This window comes from Ambystoma mexicanum, chromosome 3p (assembly GCF_040938575.1).
Source record: "Ambystoma mexicanum isolate Mex_15411 chromosome 3p, UKY_AmexF1_1, whole genome shotgun sequence".
Classification (NCBI taxonomy): Eukaryota; Metazoa; Chordata; class Amphibia; order Caudata; family Ambystomatidae; genus Ambystoma; species Ambystoma mexicanum.
The window spans coordinates 938,911,678-938,929,015 of record NC_090925.1 but is presented as its reverse complement, the minus strand read 5'-3'; the positions used below and the strand labels follow the sequence as shown (position 1 = coordinate 938,929,015).

General features: G+C 49.5%; 1 protein-coding gene across 4 annotated transcripts in view; it reads right to left on the bottom strand.

The window, feature by feature from the left end:
• Positions 1-17,338, bottom strand: part of RBM39 (RNA binding motif protein 39) — a 446,237-nt gene that overhangs the window by 248,792 nt on the left and 180,107 nt on the right. The window lies entirely within an intron of this gene.

Here is a 17,338-nt window from a genome sequence, read left to right as displayed (position 1 = left end):
GTGGCCCATGTAGCAAAGTATGGATTTTTTTTATTGTTCCTTGCTATGTGCTCCGTTGGTTTTCTGTGCTTTCTATATATAGCTCCTCAAATCTCATTTTCAGTCTGATTGTACGGATATTCATGTTTTTGTCTTACGACCTTCATTTGCTAACCCATAATTGCTAGTTAACTGGATTATCTTTAAATTCCCCCACCCCAATTATTTTTTGTCTCATCTCTTGTTCTATCCTGCTTTGGCATGTTCACTGTTTTTGTAGCATAAAATTAACCTGACATTCATTTGTATGCATATGGGAACAACGCCCTCTTGCTTACAAAAGAAAATACAATAGTTAAGAAAACAGATTTGATCGGAAGCAGTGAGCATCTTACAAGAGTGTGAGTGACATTCTAACCAGGTTGTGGACAGGAGTAAATGGAACAGTCACCAGGGGAGAATACATGGGTGAACATACATAGACTAAGTACAACCAACATTAGACAATAAGGTGTAGGTGGTAGGCAGTACGGCCAGCTGGTTAGGGATGTGACCAAGACGCATGAAGTGCTACAGTAGAGGCAGAGAAAGTGAGGGACAGACGCAGTTAGAAGCGAGGGAAAAATCTTAACGTTTTAACTGCACTTGCACATTCTGAACACTCACAGGGTAAAAGTAGGTTTGTCTTCCCCTCTCCATTGTCTTTTTGCTGTATCTAATTATTTAACATTATTGTAATTAATTATTGGTTACTCACCGTAGGGACCAACTTCGTCCCCTTTCCTCCATACTGCACGGGCATCCCCCCTACCAAGGGACAGGAGACTAAACCTTTTCCGTCCAAAAAACGTCTTCCCTTTTAAATTTAGAGGTGTGCAGGGCTGCGTACTTGGGAGCATGCGCTGCCCTAACTCTGCACTCCGGCGCCATACCTCAGTCCCCATAGACGCGTCGACAATAGATTAACATTGCCTAATGACAACAGTTTTATTAGGGGGGGAGGTTGGTGGGACGTATGGAGGAAAGGGGACTGAGGACTAAGTACGTTACTCACTACGGTGAGAAACGTATAATTACTTTTACGTCCCGTCTCCTTTCCTCCATACTACATGGGGGAGTACAATCGAGTGTAGGCCCAAGGTAGAGATGAGAACCTCCTTAAGAAAAAAGGTTTCTAAGAACCACCTGTCCGAAAGCCGCATCCGATTTAGAACTAGCATCCAAACAGTAGTGCTTGCAGAAAACCAAGGGGGTGGCCCATGTGGCCGCCCTGCTTATGACTTGCCAGGGGACATGCCGCTGGAAAGCAATGGCTGGTGCCTTGTCTCTGACCGCATGGGAGTGCATGTTGGCCGGCAGTGGCATGTGCTGTCTCTCGTTGAGCGTCTCCGATAGCCGAAACCATCAAACTCACTATGAAGGCCTTAGAGGCCGGATACCCGGTCTTGATACGGCGAAGTTGACAAAGTGCGTCCGACTTGCGGAACCCTTGGTCCTGTCCAAGTAGAATTTCAGGGCATGCCTGACATCAAGGCAGTGCAGAACTCTGCCTTGTCTTTGGGCTCAGCAAAAAACATAGGTAGCACTATTTCCACATTCAGATGGAATGCGTTAGGCACCTTGGGCAAGAATGCTGGGTGTGTCCGCAGGACTACTTTATCCCTGTGAAACGTAGCATATGGCTCTGAGGAGCCCAGGACCTGGATTTCGCTGATTCTGCAAGCCGAGGTGAGGCCGACTAGCAAGGCTGTCTTAATGGTGACCAGCCTGTCGTCTGCAGACGCCATTGATTCAAATGGTTTGTGTGCTAGGGCACCCAGAACTATGTTTAGGTTCCACATGGGGTGTGGCCTCTTGATGGGCGGGTAGAGCCTGGCGAGTCCCGTCAAACGTTTCCTGACAATCTGGTTAGAAGAGGAAAAAAATCTCTTCCGCGTTTCTATACACCCCAATGGCTGCCCAAGTGCAGCAAGTGTCTACCTGTACGCCTTAATGGGCGAGGTGCACCGAGGAGAGCACGTCGTTCAAGGTACATGCATGGGGGTTGATACCCCTAGAGTCCGCCCAGTGGCAGAACCTGCTCCACTTGCTCTTATACTTGCTCCTGGTGCTCTGTATGATCTCTAGGTTAGCCTGGGAAAGGCAGAGGTGACCTAGCGTGACCTGTTCAGGAACCACGCTGTGCGGGCTAGTTTCTGTGGGGTGGATGACCCTGCCCCAGTGCTGCGCCAGAAGATGTGCTGGGCCCGTCGGGAGGCAAATGGGTGGCCTCTCTGAGAACCATGGCCTGGCCAGCCACCACAGTGCTATTTGAAGGACGTTGAGGTGTCAAGATTCCTTGATCTTGCATATCACCCTATGTATCAGTAGTGTGGGCAGGAAGGTGTAGGCGGTCATTCTGTCCCACTGAATCTGGAATACGTCGACCAGGGAGCCCCGACCCTTGCTTTGCCAGGAAGCAAACAGTTGGTCCTTCCGGTTGTCCCAGCAGGTAAAGCAGTCCACCTGGGGGTGTCCCCATTTGTGGAAGATTTTCTGCATTACTAAGTCGTTAAACTGCCATTTGTAGTTGTCCGCACCCAGTCTGCTGAGCACGTCTGCCTCCAGGTTGGATTCCCCGGGCAGGCGAACAGCTGTGAGGTAGATGTTCTCCAGCGCCCATTCCCACATGCTGACTGAGCCTGCACAGCAAGGGGGTGGAGGGGTCTGCCAACGCCCTGCTTGTTGAAATAGAACATGCTGGTCGAGTTGTCTGTCTGAATGAGGACGACCTTGCCCTCAATAACCGGAAGGAAGGCTTGGAGAGCCAGCCAGATCGCCTTCAGTTCCAGGCAATTGATGGTACTCCTGCCGGGTCCAGGTGCCGTGGTTGTCCAGGGTGGCCTCCCAACCCTCGAGAGAGGAGTCCGTGGTGATGTGACCTGCAGGGTAGGTTGCCGGAAAGGCTTGCCTTGCCGCAGGTTGCCGTCCCTGGACCAACATGTGAGGTCCGTGTGTACTGATGAAGGAACCTTCATCTCTGACTGAGCGCCTCCCTCCTGGTTCCAAGAGGCTGCCAAGTGCAGCTGTATCCTCCTCGCCCTGAGTCACACGTGGGGGCCCGCCAAGAGGACTGCTGCCATGCGACCCAGTAGCTGTTGGTACCAACAGTTCAAGGTCACTTCTCTGCTGAGGAAGTGTGCGGTGGCCCTCTTGAGGGCTATGATGTTGTCCTCAAGCTCTCTCAGAGCACGTGTCCCAAATGAGACCCAAGGTGGTCAGTCTCTGCATGGGCTGCAGCTGAGACTTCTTGAGGTTGAGTGAAAAACCCAGCTCGTGCAGTGTTCATGAGCGTGGGAAGTATGGTGCACTGCTTCCGGGGATGTCACCCTGACAAGCCAGTCTTAGAGGTACGGGTAGATGTGGTGGCCCTGCGACCTGGGGAGGGCAGCCACAGTGTTCAGCCTGCTTAAGACCCTGCGGGCCGAGTTGAGGTCGAAAGGAAGCACCTTGTGTTGGAAATGGTAGTCCATGATCCTGCATCATAGACAAGAACGATGAGGCTGCCAGATTGGGACATGTATGTACGCTTCCTTCAGATCCAGGTAGCACATCCAGTCCACCTTGCGCAATGTCTCTGCATCAAAGCTGGCGTAACCATCTTGAATTTTTTATTTACTTTTATTAGGTTTTGAAAAACAGAACTAAACATACATGTATCAATTGGAACATGTCAGAGCTAGAAACAAATTTCACTCCCCGCCTTCCCAAATAGTACAACATAAAACTGAAACCAATTTTTTATTCCCACCTCAGCTTTTTGTTCATGTCCTCTAGAACAACGTGCGTCGCTCGTGCTTAGCACATTCTGAGTCAGTAGTTTTCAATTGTTCAACTGAAATGTGAATGGCAGCGTTTTCTAGCGGTCTTCAGATGATTGCTCGTCACGGTAATGCCCCTTCAGTGCACTCGTGGTCATATGTTCATAGCATGGTCGACTATCATGCCCTCCCCTGGTGATCCTTGCAGAGGGTTGGCAATATACATTTACAAAGTCGCCCCACGACGACTCATATTGCACAGCTTTCCCCATGGAGGGATGCAGTAACTCTTTCCATTGCACAGATACTTGTAGTGACAGTGACCCACTCTCTTACTTGAAGCCGATTCCGCTTTCCACCTGATCATCTGGCAGACCCCTGCCGCAACGAGAAGCGGGCTGCTATCCCCGTCAATCTTCTCATTTCACCATCACAATCTTCCAAACCAGATAAGATTAAGAGGGATGCAGCCTCACGGGAGATCCCATCTATCTGCTTGATCAAACCCAGGATCTCGACGCAGCACACCTTCATCTGGGGGCACCTCCACCACATGTGCCATTAATTGGCTTTCTCCCCACACTGGGGCCAGCACAAGGGACTCACTGATTGAAACATTTGACAATCGGGGGTCGTATTGCCACCTGTGGAGAAGCTTATTGGCGTGTAATTTGTATTGGGCTGCTATTGATACCTGCAAGGGACCTTTACAAATCCATACCATAATTCAGATCGATTTCCACATTCAAGTCCCGTTCCCACGTTTGCCTAAGTTGGGCAGTTGACCCCTTCCCTGCTTCCATCAGTCATCTGTACATAGCAGAGATCAAGCCTTTGGTTTCTATCGTCGTGTCACCCTTAGCTGCAAGTAGGAAGAGACTGGTAACTGGTGTATTCCCAGTGATTCTTTGATTTCAGTGATCGTAAGGAAATTCTCTCCCATCCCCCCCCTCTCCAGATCTGTCCCACCTTCTCGAGGCCGGCCTCAAACCATGTCTGGAACCACTTGAGATTAAGAATCTCCTCGTGAACTCATGTGGCTCAAAGGGGAAGGTCAGGTGGTTACCCCCTCCCTACAGATCTCCCATACCGTGCCCAATATTGGGAGATTTCGTAGTCTTCTGAGCAATTTATCTCTCGGGTCCCAAAGCTTCTCTGCGACGGTAGACTGTGCTAGGTTATAGTTATCTAGGTGTACCCACTGTAGCTCTGACTGCCCTCTTAGGTGGGGGGCCATGATCCTCAAATGGACGGCTTGGTAGTATTTTTTTAAGAATGGGATGACCTACTCCTCCCTTTTCCTTGGGCAAGATAATGATCTCATAAGTTATCCTTGCTTTTTCCCCCTGCCACAGGAAACTCAGTGTCCCTTTTAACTTCTCTGAAGAATGGGAGCATTTGAAACGGATAGAGGAATCTCAGGAGGCAGACCATTTTAACTGTGTTGAGCCTCCCGATCCACGAAATCGTGAGCTTCTGCCACGTCTTTAAGTCAGCATGGAAATTGGCTAAGAAGTGGGGAAAAATGGCATCATATAGAGTCAAGTCCCTTGTTAGGTTTATCCCTAGATAACGGAGGGTGGTTCCACCAGCCACGAGATGGAGTAGCGAGTCTGTTGGCTGTTTCCGGGGTAGGTTCTTGTAATGGGAACTGTATGGATTAAGATCTATTTTTAAAACCTGAGAGTTCCCCATAACTTTCTATTAGTTGGATGGCTCTTGGTATCGATGTTAGGGGGTTCTTTATATGTAAGAATATCGTCAGCATAAAGGGCTACCTTGTATTCCTTCCCGTTCACCAGAAGGGCCTCGACTCGATGGTCTGTTCTAAGCACCTGAGCAAGGGGTTCTAGGGAGAGTGCAAACAATATTGCCGAGAGATGGCAACCTTGTCTCGTACCTCTCTCCAGGTTAAACCACTTGGAATATCCGGAGTTAGCAACTACTGAAGCCTTGGGAGACATATAGACCGCTTTGACCCCCTTTCTAAATGTAGGACCCAACCCAACCTTTTCAAGCACCACCTCCAAGAAGGCCCACTCCACTGAAGCGCTTTTTCTGCATCCTCCAATAAAAGAGCGGGGTCACCCGTCATTTCTTTTGATTCATGGATCAAATGTAGCGTCTTCCCGCTGTCTTCCTAAGATGAATCCGACCTGGTCGGAGTGTATTATCGGGGCATGAGGACCTCAAGTCTGGCCGCCAGTACACAAAGATTTCTGCGTCAATATTAAGTAACAAGACCGGCATTGCTTGGGGTCTCTGCCCTCCTTGGGGATCACAGTGATGAGTGCCTCCGAGAAGGAGTCGGGTGCTACCACCGTCTGTAGAATGTCATGAAATAAGTGCACCATAAAGGGGAGAAGAGACAATATAAACGCCTTATAGAAGCCAGCTGTGTATCCATAATTACCCTTTGCCTTCCCTATTGGGAGCCTCTTTATCGCCTTCTCAATCTCATCATTCGTGATTTGCGTGTCTAGCATTTCCATATAATCGCGGGAGAGGCGTGGCATGTCCACCCCCTGCAAGTATTGTCCTATTTCGGTTTGCTCGTGCACCACTTCAGATTTATATAGTCTCTCATAGAACTTTGTGAACACCTCTGGGAACTCTTTTGGGTTTGTTAGGAGACCACCTCCCCATCTAAGACGACAGACTTTTCTGCCCGTTGACCCTGTAGTCTAGCGGCGAGTAGTGCATCTACTTTATCCCGCTTTTCATAGTATTCGTTTGCGAAACTGGAGTTTGCGGACAATCTGGCCCTCCTCTAAGAGCCTGACCTCTCTTTTCTGTCGGGCCTCGACAACCCTCATCGCATGCTCCTCGGTGAATGTGCTTTGATACAGGTCACATTCCTGGAATCATTTTGAAAACACACGAACTCACTGCTGACCCTGCAGTCCCGGCCCAGTTGCTCTGAAGTGCTCACTACACCACGTGCAGGGGAAAGGTGATAAGATGAATCCGACATTTATGAACCCCAGTGCACACAGCAGCAACTCGGGTGACACCGACGGGTGGCAACCTCGCGCCTCGAAACTTCACCAAACCTTGTTCTATAGCAGAGGGCCACAATAAGCAGGTCCAAGTGAAGAGCATCCTCTGAGAAGTGCGAACAGGTCCCCACAGCCACAGAAGAGCTAAGCGTGCTATGATGTTGCAAAGGGAGGCAGGCCTGAACCTCAGGAACAGTGGTCAGACCACATCACCAGTGGTAACTCAATCTGATCCGTGGGAACTCAATCTGGACCTCACCACGAGACGATATTAGAGGGTTGGCCTCCTGTTTAGCAGGGTGTGTGCCCTCCTCATAGCCAAGCTCTCCCGCCAGCCAAGACTCTTCTTAATGTGGAACACTTCCCACAAAGCACCTAACTCTGCACCCTAAACCCAACTGAAGGAGAACCACTGTGAGGGGCAACCCGAATCTGTGAAACACTGACCGTCTCTCCAGGAGTAGCACATCTGGAAAGAGCGGTTCATTCTGCCGACTCGGACCCCAACTCACTAACAAGAGGGTTGGGCCCCCCACTCTTGGGGCGTGTGCCCTCTTCTCCATTTGAGGAGATGAATTCCTCTGGGTTACACGCAGTCACAAGGAATGATATATCGTAATGAACACATCCTTCTGAGTACGCTGTGTCACGAACATATGGACATTAGGGAGAAACTCGCACCATATAGATTCTCCGCACACGGTGCCAACACTGCCCCTCCTTCAGACTCCACAATGACGACCTCGGGGGCAGAGGCAGCCGCAACCAAAGGCGGTGTAGCAGACCGGTTGAACGAAATGAAGAGCATGAGAGCCGAAATAGGTAGAAAAGTTAAAATAACGCACAGAAAATATAAAATGGAAGACAGACTAGAGGCGGTCGAGCATAACCAAATCTCTCTTGGCACGCTAGAAGCTCAAATGGATAGGAGGATCGTGGACATTGAAGACAGGGAAGAAGAGTTCCGCCTGAAAATGGGTGATTTAGAGAACCGGGAACGACATAGCATACGCGTTTTAAGCATTCCAGAAAGAGAAGGTGAAACAGAGTTAGATTGACTATTGATGAGCCACAAATTGACCGCATACATAGAGCTGGAGGTGCTGCAGGTGGTCCAAAGACAGTTCTGCCGCAGATCCACAATTAAGCTGACAAAGCCAGGGTTCTCGAGAAGGCCAAGCGCAGCGCACATATTCCCCTGGATACAGCGAAGGTTTCGATCAAGAGCTGTCGTCTTACACTGGCCATGAGAAGGAAGTGCATCCCACTCACTAAATGGTTAAAAGAAAAAGGCTTCCGATATCGTTGGGGCTACCCTTTCCCGCTCACATTCGAATGGGAGGGGAGTACGATCAGGCTGAAATCGGAGAGGGATATCCAGAGCTGTACGACCTACTTGTTGGGGGACCAGGGAGATGAAGCAAAACGGGAAGGAAGAAGCAAGGATGACAGAATGGCGAATCAAAGGCCCAAAGTGGAGGCGAATACCAGGATACAGGAAGTTTAGGAGGATGAATGCATCCCCAGATATGGCGCACTGAACACCCTAGCACTACATTCCAGCCTTACCAAACCTAGCGCCCAGGCTGGCGGGATGCTGGACTGCCTTAAGACGAATAGCTAACACATGAAGGATGATGGTGACTGAAAAACGAGGCGATTCCAAACATTTGAACTGGAAGCTTGAGTGCCCTGAATGCAAGGACCCAGACAGATTTGTGTTTGCGGGGTGCCAAGCGGCTCTCGAGCCGTAGACATGTGAACCCGGGGAAGGCACACCAGACCTGCTAAGGCGTTTGCATTCAAACAACGAGAGACCTAGCGGCAGGTCCCCACAACACTGTGGGACACTATTCAGAGGACGCTATGATAGTAGAAATAGTTTGCCCGTGCTGTGATCCACGGCGCCCATGGGGAGGCATTTACTGTTGGACTCCGTTCACTCTGATTATTACTGTTTGAACTTGATGTCTGAGATTTTGTGAGGGGGTGTGGAGGAGGGAGGTGAGATGGGGCTCAAGGGTTAGTTTAATGTTCTGAGTTGGGACCATGCGAAGTAAAGTTGTTTTGTGGGTAGCGAAGAATGTTATAAGCAACAGCAGCACAGGCTCATATTACGAGTGGTATATGTGGAAAGTAAGACACAGCGGGAACATTGGAATACCCGAGGGTAGTTCCTCTCCGGGTGGCTACGCTCAATGTAAAGGGTTTGAATTTTCCCACAAAACGATCATTGGTCTGCAGGGAATTTAAGAGGGCAAGACTAGATGTGCTCTTCCTTCAGGAGACTAAATACATACAGGGAGAGGAATGCAGGGTTTACTCCCCAGGTTGGGAAACGGAATATTGGGGCTCTGGCCCTTTGCAGAAGACGGGTTGGGGATATTGGTGAAGGGCTAAACCTGGAGAAGATCAGGGCGTTGGTGGACACAGAGGGGAGGGCTCTCGTGGTTATGGGAAAGGTATGCAGCATAACGCTCACGTTGGTGACGCTTTACGCTCCAAACGTGGGCCAATCTAGATTTTTACAGCGCATGGTCCCAAAGATAATGTTAGAAGCTACGTGACACATCATTCTAGGGGGAGATCTTAATTTATGGGCAGATCCCACGTTAGACAGAAAGGCTGGAAATCCAGAAGCACGTGAGCCTGCTGGTGGCGGCTGTGCAGAGGTGGTGGAGATGATGGGGAAGTATGGGCTCCAGGACATTTGGCGAGCATTTCACACAAACTAGATGGGATACACCTTTTATTCCGCACTCAATTTCACTTTCACCAGATTAGACTACCTGTACAGTTCAGATGGGGGAGTTGCAACAGCTTCCAAGCTTGCACCAATTTCATAGTAGGATCACAACATCACTGCGGATATACATTTACTAACTCGGCCGCACAAAGGTGTAAAATGGCACTAACTGTTGAAGGATCACGTCTTACTCAAGGAAATGGAGAGGGGGATAAAGGAATACTTTGAACTCAATAACACGGGGGGGAGGTATCCAAGAGTGGTGTGGGAGGCGGGGAAGGCGATATGGAGGGGAAATGTTTATCAGGGAGGGAGCGAATAAAAAGAAGGCTCCGATAGAGACTGGGTTGAGGGAGAAGATTGCACCATCTTTAATTTGTGTACAGGTAGGGAGAGGTTGAGGGTGTAAAAGTCCAGAACTCCTCTCAGGCCGATCTGGTTCTTCGAATGGCGAAAATCCTGGAGTAAAAGCCCAAGCCTCGCTGGGAAGCTGGGACTTCCTCCACTGCTTGGCTTTGTACGTGCGACCGGATCTCGCCAAAAGAGTTGCTGTCCCAACCTGTAGAAGGGGAGGAGGGAGGAGAGGCTGGGATAGTGGAGACAACAGAGGATCCAGGGGTCCACAAAATTCTGGCGCTAGAAATGTGCATGAGAGCAAGCCTGCCCCCCCCCCCCCGCTGGGGAAACGTGGACCCAGAGGGGCGCGTCATGCCTTCTTTCCCTCAGGCTGTTGCAGAGGAGGACTGGAAAAAACCCTTACTCTTCTCCCCCCTCTTTCGTTGCTTGAGCCGATGCTGAGTCGGCAAACTGTCAGGCTGCCTGGACCTCTGCTCTTGGAAGCCATGGAACCCTCTACGTACGCCTCGTCCTGGACAATCGAGTGTGGATCATGGGGCCCACCCAGTTGCTCGGGCCGAGGCCTGATAGACATTTTGCCCTTGGCGAAATTGCCAGTAGAACTTCGTATAAGCGCCCCTCGGACATGGTGCCGGTACTAGGGCGTAGCCCTACAGGTGAAGACCCAGTAAAAGAACCATCTGGTCCCTCAGCACAGTCACCGGGAGGATCTACTGACCCCTCGGCCGGTAGCTGATGCAGCCTCGGTACTTGTGCTGGTTCCAGGACCTGGGCGGGCCCTCCCCCGCGAGGTGCACTGGAAAAGAGCAGCCCTATCTTGGGCTTGGATCGATGATAGACAAAGTCCTTTAGGTCCTTTGGAGGCGATCTCTGGAAGAGCTTCCTTCACCTGGCTAGTCTGTTCTTCAGAGAGCTTGAGGAAAGCACATCACACATGGTAAAAGCTTGCCAGCCCTGGTCTGGGCCAAGTCACCGTAGGCAGAGGGCGTGGGGGTCTTTAGTCGGGAAGAGCCCATTGCAGAATGGACACCTCGTGAACCCTGTTAAAGTCGACATGTGCCAGGGAGGAGCGCTACGCCTGAGGACGGAGTACCTGAATGATTAAAAAGAAGCGAAGTATCTGTGCGTGGAATTACATGGCCAAAGCCAAACCCAGGAGCGCTGGTGAATTTGGCCCGTTCCCATCAATGCGCAACAGGGGACTGAGGTGTGGCACCAGAGGGCGGACTCAGGGCAGCGCATGCTCCCAGGCACGCACCCCAGCACACCTCGAAATTTTAAGGGGAAGGTGTTTTTTTTTCTGGTGAAAAAGGTTCCGTCTCCCGTCCTTTTGAAGGGACGCCCATGCAGTATGGAGGAAAGGGGACGGGACATAAGAGTACATCATCCCATGTCCCCTCCCTGTCGCCCTGTGGGTGCTTTAAAACAGTATTTGTTTCCTGTATAAGAGCCCAACAAGTGAACAATTAAATAATAAAAGGAAGAAGTTACTTACCTGTAACTGTTATTCTCAAGCATGGGTCTGGCATGGATTCACTGGCTCATTAATATTCCCTGTCAGGGGGGGAACCGCGGTAAAATAAACAGTTACCTAAACTGTCTTTCTCCAATAAACCAATCACTGATCTCTGGGTCATACTACCCCCCCGCCCCAAACCAATGACTCTCCTCTCCCTAAACCCCTCCTCTGCAGCCATCTTCAGATTTGGTAGCACAGCAGACGTGAGGGTTTGCATGTGAATCCATGCCAGACCCATGCTGGAGCACAACAGTTACAGATCAGTAACTTGTTCCTTCTCCAGCATGGTGTCTGGCATGGATTCACATGCCAATTAATTAAGAATACACAGCAATACATAATCGCACAACCACAGGAGGAGGTAGGGTTAAACAGAAGCAATCTCTTACCTCCTCACCAGGCTCATCTTCAAGCGGACAGTCAGCGCAGCACTGCTTCGTGGACTCTGGACTCCTAACTAGAATCCCTGTCGACGCAGTAGAATTTCGAGAAGGTGTGCGTTGACCTCCATGTAGCAGCCCTGCAAATGTCCAGTAGGGGCACACTAGACAAGTAAGCTGTCGTAGCAGCGATCGTTCTGGTGGAATGGGCTCCTGGACAGCCGGGCAGCTGTCGGTTTGCCAACCGGTGACAAGTGATGCAGCCGGAGAGCCACCAGGAAATGGAAGCCTTAGAGAGGGCCTTCCCATGGTTCACACGGCCAAAGTTCACAAAAATCTAAGAAGTCTTCCGGAAACTCTTTGTGCAGACCACATAAAACTTAGCGATGAAGCCCCATCCAGCCAGTGCAAAGTCCTCTCCAGAGGCGACGAAGGTCGTCGGAAAAAACAACAAGGGTTTGTTGAGATGAAATTCAAACAGGACCTTGGGCATGAAAGAGGGGTGCATCCAAAGCATCACCCTCATCTCTGGGAAAGTCAAAAGAGGCAGCTTGCAGGACAGGGCCTGGATCTCACCTACTCGCCTAGAAGAGGCGATGGCCACAAGGTAAGCAGTCTTCCAAGACAGAAACGTGAGCGGCACATGATAAATAGGCTCAAATTGAGGCCCCATGAGCACAGTCAATACCACGTTGAGTTCCCACACCAGATCCAGAGTCTTCACTGGCAGGAATGAACAGAACAGTCTCTTGATGAACTAGATGGTGCAACCAAAGTGAAGACTGTCCTGGAATGGAACGAGGAACATCCCCTGGGCTACAGCCTAGTACCACAAGTCCTGCAACTCTGTAGATCGCCCGGGAGCTGGTGGCTCCCTGCTTCTGGATGTAAAACATTGTGGTGGTATTGTCCGTGAAGACCCTCACCACTTTGAAATGACATGAGGGCCCAAAACACTGCCTGTAGTTCCAGTACGTTGATGTGTAGCTGTTAGACGTACACCCACAGGTGACTTCAATTGCTAGGGTGCTGCTGACATTAATGTATTACTGTTGGCATTCAGAATTAGTGAAGAGTAAGTCCAAAGTGAAAGATTATTAGAGCAAACAAGATGACACAAATTTGTTAAGCAGGCAAATACTTTCAGATGCCCCCAATAAGAGTCATTCATTTAACACAGGCTAAGCCAAAGTCAATAGGCAAGAGTCTAGATGGGCTGAAGCACTTCTTTGAATGCAAGTAGAAAAGTCTTTGCACAATGTTTCAGAAGTCGTTGAAGAAAAATATCAATCAATGTATGGCCACAAGCTGTTAGACTTGTGTGTAGTAGAAGATGTAAGCAACTCTACAGCAAGAGCTAAATTATTAGACTTTGTACAGTACCTTTAAAATTAAGAAAATATGCAGCAGATGACTCCTGTTCCTGTGCAGCTCTGCAGAGCTCACTGTTCCTGGGCCTCCGTAGTGGGAACAAGAGGGAGGACGTCGGGGGACTCCTGCACTGCACTGGGACGGTCAAAACTTGCAAACTTCACTTTCAGTGGCTGTTTCGTATTTCAGCTCCTCAAGTCTACCGCAAATAGCAACACTGCATGCGGTTCATGGGAGGCCGAGATGGACTTTCCTTGCTTCTGGGGTCCCGCACTCTGTTGAGGGGGCTCAGGCTCTGTCAGTCCTGCTTCCTGGGATTCCGTAGAAACTTCCTGGAGTTCTTGGCCTACTTGAAAACAATGCACACAAACTGGTGTTCCTCTCACTGGCACTACGGTTTCCAGCAGCAACTCTGGAAATTCAACCAGCTCCGAGAAGGATGTCCAGGTGGCTTACTATTGAGGCGATTGGTCCCACCAACTCAAGGGGAGAAGTCGTCCTTGCCGGGGCTTCTCTGTCGATGCAAACTTGGCATTTCAGCACAGCTGCAGGGCTTCACCAGGCGTCCTCTTCAAGTTCTTCTTCGGTTCCTTTGTCCAGTAGTCTACTGCCTTCGAAGTCAATATACTTGCTTTTTATACAGTTCACTCCCTTTCATTCCAGCCTAGCTGTCAGTCACCCAGCAGGGTGGATGTCCGTGCCAGACAGTAAGCCGGACAATCACAGAGTGAATTTGGGTCTCCTAGGAGACTAAGCACAGGGAGTTTCGGGCACCCCCCCCCCACTTCCTGCCTACCCAAGACACCCTGGAGCCAGAGGTGGGCTTCGCTCGTGAAGCCCGCCAAAGACAAAATGAACAAAGGGACAAAACCTGGTTTGGCGCGCAGAGTAAATCTCAAGTACCACCTTTACACAAAGAAACAGCAGACCGGGCCATTTTGACAAAAAATGAACTCTTGGGTGCTTTACTGCAGGTGCGAACGCAGCCCATGGTAATTGCACACCATGGTAGTAAAAACAAAACCACTGCCACCAGCCATTCAGTGAGGAAAGGGTAACATAAAAATGTTAAATGAGAAGCTAGACAAAAGGGGATACTAGGTAACCCCTCCAGCACCTTATTGTAAGATAGTGTGTGCTGGATCTAGAAAGTTACAAATGTCAAGTAAAGTCAATATCACTTTAGTGCTTTGGGAAACAGTTTATCCCAGATAAGGTATTTAAACCTTGGGGAAATCTAAGAGACTTACCTGTGTCACTGCATTAAAGGTGCTGTGTGCCACAATGTTAAATATGCCGCCTATGGAGTTTGTCAGACTCTATAACCAAAATAAACAGTTAAAAAAAATCACATTAAAATACATGAGGAGGAAAAGAGGGTCTCACTCTATCCAGGTTAAAAAAATAAAGTCCTCAAAATCCAGAAAAGTTGCAGGGGGTCTCTAAGGTAGAGGGAATTGGCACATTTCTGAGAATTCTCCCCAATAGTAGCGTCTTCTCCTCCGGCAGCCACAGGCCTCTGGTGCATAGACGTCTGGTGTGTGCTCCCCACACATTCCAGGGAAGCTTCCGTCGTGACAGTCTCCTGGTAGGGGAGGCTCTGGAAGTCTGCACCCCGTGATGTTGGAACACATGCCCCACCACCTTATCGCTCGTTGGAACTCCTCGTCGAGCACAATCCTGTATTTGAAACTTTCGGACACTTAGATATTAATATTAAAGGACATTTGTACTGCACACTATCACCACTAGAGTGGTCCCCTGGCATTCTGGCTGCTCTGAAAGAGGGAGCGAGGGTGAGTTAGTGGGATGAGGCTGGAAAAGTGCAAGGGAGCATTGATGCGCTGTTGGCGGCCTCAGCCAGGTGGGTCCGTTGGCTGGGCCTGGGGTGTTTGCGGCCGTTAATCGTTGTGTACTGTTGTGCGAGTGTGTTTTTGTCTTGTTGAAGCAAAGTTTGTGCGGTTTGTTATGCTGTACGTTTGTGGTTGTGTTTGGAGTTTGAGAAGTGTATGCAAAGAGGGAAATTGTTAGTGGATTGGTTAGTTGGCATTTCCGTCTTGAAGTGCGCCGGTAGATTTGCGTTTCCGGCCCAGATCGGGTGTGAGAGCATTTCTGTGCCTCTGTCCTGATCCGGGCTTGTTTGGTATTCACAGTCCCTTTCACATCTGGCCTCCACTTCCATCCTAACCTTACCCGTGTTCTTTTCCCACTCATATGGCCAGTATACCTGCTAATGTCCACAACTCAGTTTGAGTGTGGTGATTGCTAACATTTAGACAATTCTATGGCAGTGTGGTATGTGGTAGCAACTATGGGGTGAGTGAGGATGTTGGCTGGGGGTATTGATTTGTCTTTATGGATGTCGCTTGTGTTCTATTTGACTTGGTGTCACCTGTCTAGGTGTTGTGGGGGGTTCTTAATCGGTTCTGAGTGTTATCAGTATCCTCTTAAGTTTACTCATCCTTTTTCCTTTCCGTTTTGGTTTTCAGTTTGAGTCTGGTGTTGAAGAGCCAGGTTTAGTAATTTCCTGAATTTTAGGTGATCTTTGGCGTTTATTTCTTTTGGGATGTTGTTCTAGGTTTTTGTGGCTAAGTGGTAGAAGGAGGAGCCTCCAAGTTTTTTCTTAAGGTATGGTTTTAGTTCCAGGCGGATTTCGTTGCTTGACCCGAGGAGTCTCGTTGGCTTGTAGATGGTTCTCTTTTGTAGGAATTGTGCTCCTTGTCCACTGATTGCCCTGTGCGTTATGCACATTGTTTTGAAGGTGATGCAATGTTTTACTGGGAGCCAGTGTAGTGTTTTTAGGGCAGGAGTGATGTGGTCTCTTCTGGATAGTTTGAGGAGTAGTCTGCCTGCTGTATTTTGGATCCGTTTCTTCAGGAGGTATTCTGGTATTCCAAGGTAGAGGCTGTTTGCATAGTCGATTCTTGACATGAGGACGACAATAGTGAGTGTTTTGTGCATGAAGGAGAGGAAAGTTGGGATTCTTGCAGTGTGGAGGCAAAAGCATTTCTTGACTTTGTGGTTCTAAAATCAGGGTGTTGTCCATCAGCACTCCCAGATTTTTTACTTCCTAAGATGGTGGTGGTGCGGTTCCCATTTCCGTTGGCCATGGGATGGCGGTTTCGTTCTCTTGGTCTTTGGATATTATCATGATTTCTGTCTTTGCTGGGTTAATCATCAGGTTGTTGGCATTCATCCAGTTGAAGACTACTTTTAGACACTCGATTGGGGTTGAGTGATCGGTTTGGGTGTTTTTGATTGTGTAAGGAACAAGTTATTTACCTGTAACTGTTGTTCTCCAGCATGGGTCTGGCATGGATTCACATGCTCATGAATATTCCCTGTCGTCAGGCTGGCAATCCTCGGTAAACAAAAAACCAGTATCAGTTTCGTTTCTGATCTGTCTTTCGTAGTAGTAACCAATCACTGATCTCTGCGTCATACTGACCACAGCCAATGACTGCCCTCTACCTAAGCCCGCCTCGGGCAGCCATCTTCAGATTTGGTAGCACGTGAAGTGGCAGTATGACCAAGTGAAGAGCCGCAGAGGGGTAGGCGGGAGGGTTCGGATGTGAATCCATGCCAGACCCATGCTGGAGAACAACAGTTACAGGTAAGTAACTTGTTCCTTCTCTAGCATGGGGTCTGGCATGGATTCACATGCTCATGAATAAAGAATACATAGCAGTACACAAATGCACAACCACGGGAGGTGGCAAAGGCTCAACATTAAGCATTACATCAAACTCAACATTAAGCAATTCTTACCTCCTCACCAGGCTCACCTTAGGCGAACAGGTTGCGCAGCACTGCTTGGCCGACCCTGGACTCCTCCCTGGAATCCCGATCGACGCAGTAGAATTTCGTGAAGGTGTGCGTCGACCTCCACGTAGCAGCCCTGCAGATGTCCAGCAAGGGCACACCAGATAGGAACGCCGTGGTAGCTGCGATCGCTCTGGTGGAATGGGCTCTCGGACGGCCAGGCAGCGGTCGGTTTGCCAACCGATGACAGTACATGATACAGCCGGAGAGCCATCTGGAAATGGAAGCCTTCGAGAGAGCCTTCCCCTGAGTGACAGGTCCAAAGTTCACAAAGAGTTGTGACGTCTTCCGAAAACACTTCGTGCGGTCCACGTAGAACTTCAGCGCTCTAGCTACATCCAGCGAGTGCAAAGTCCTTTCAGCCG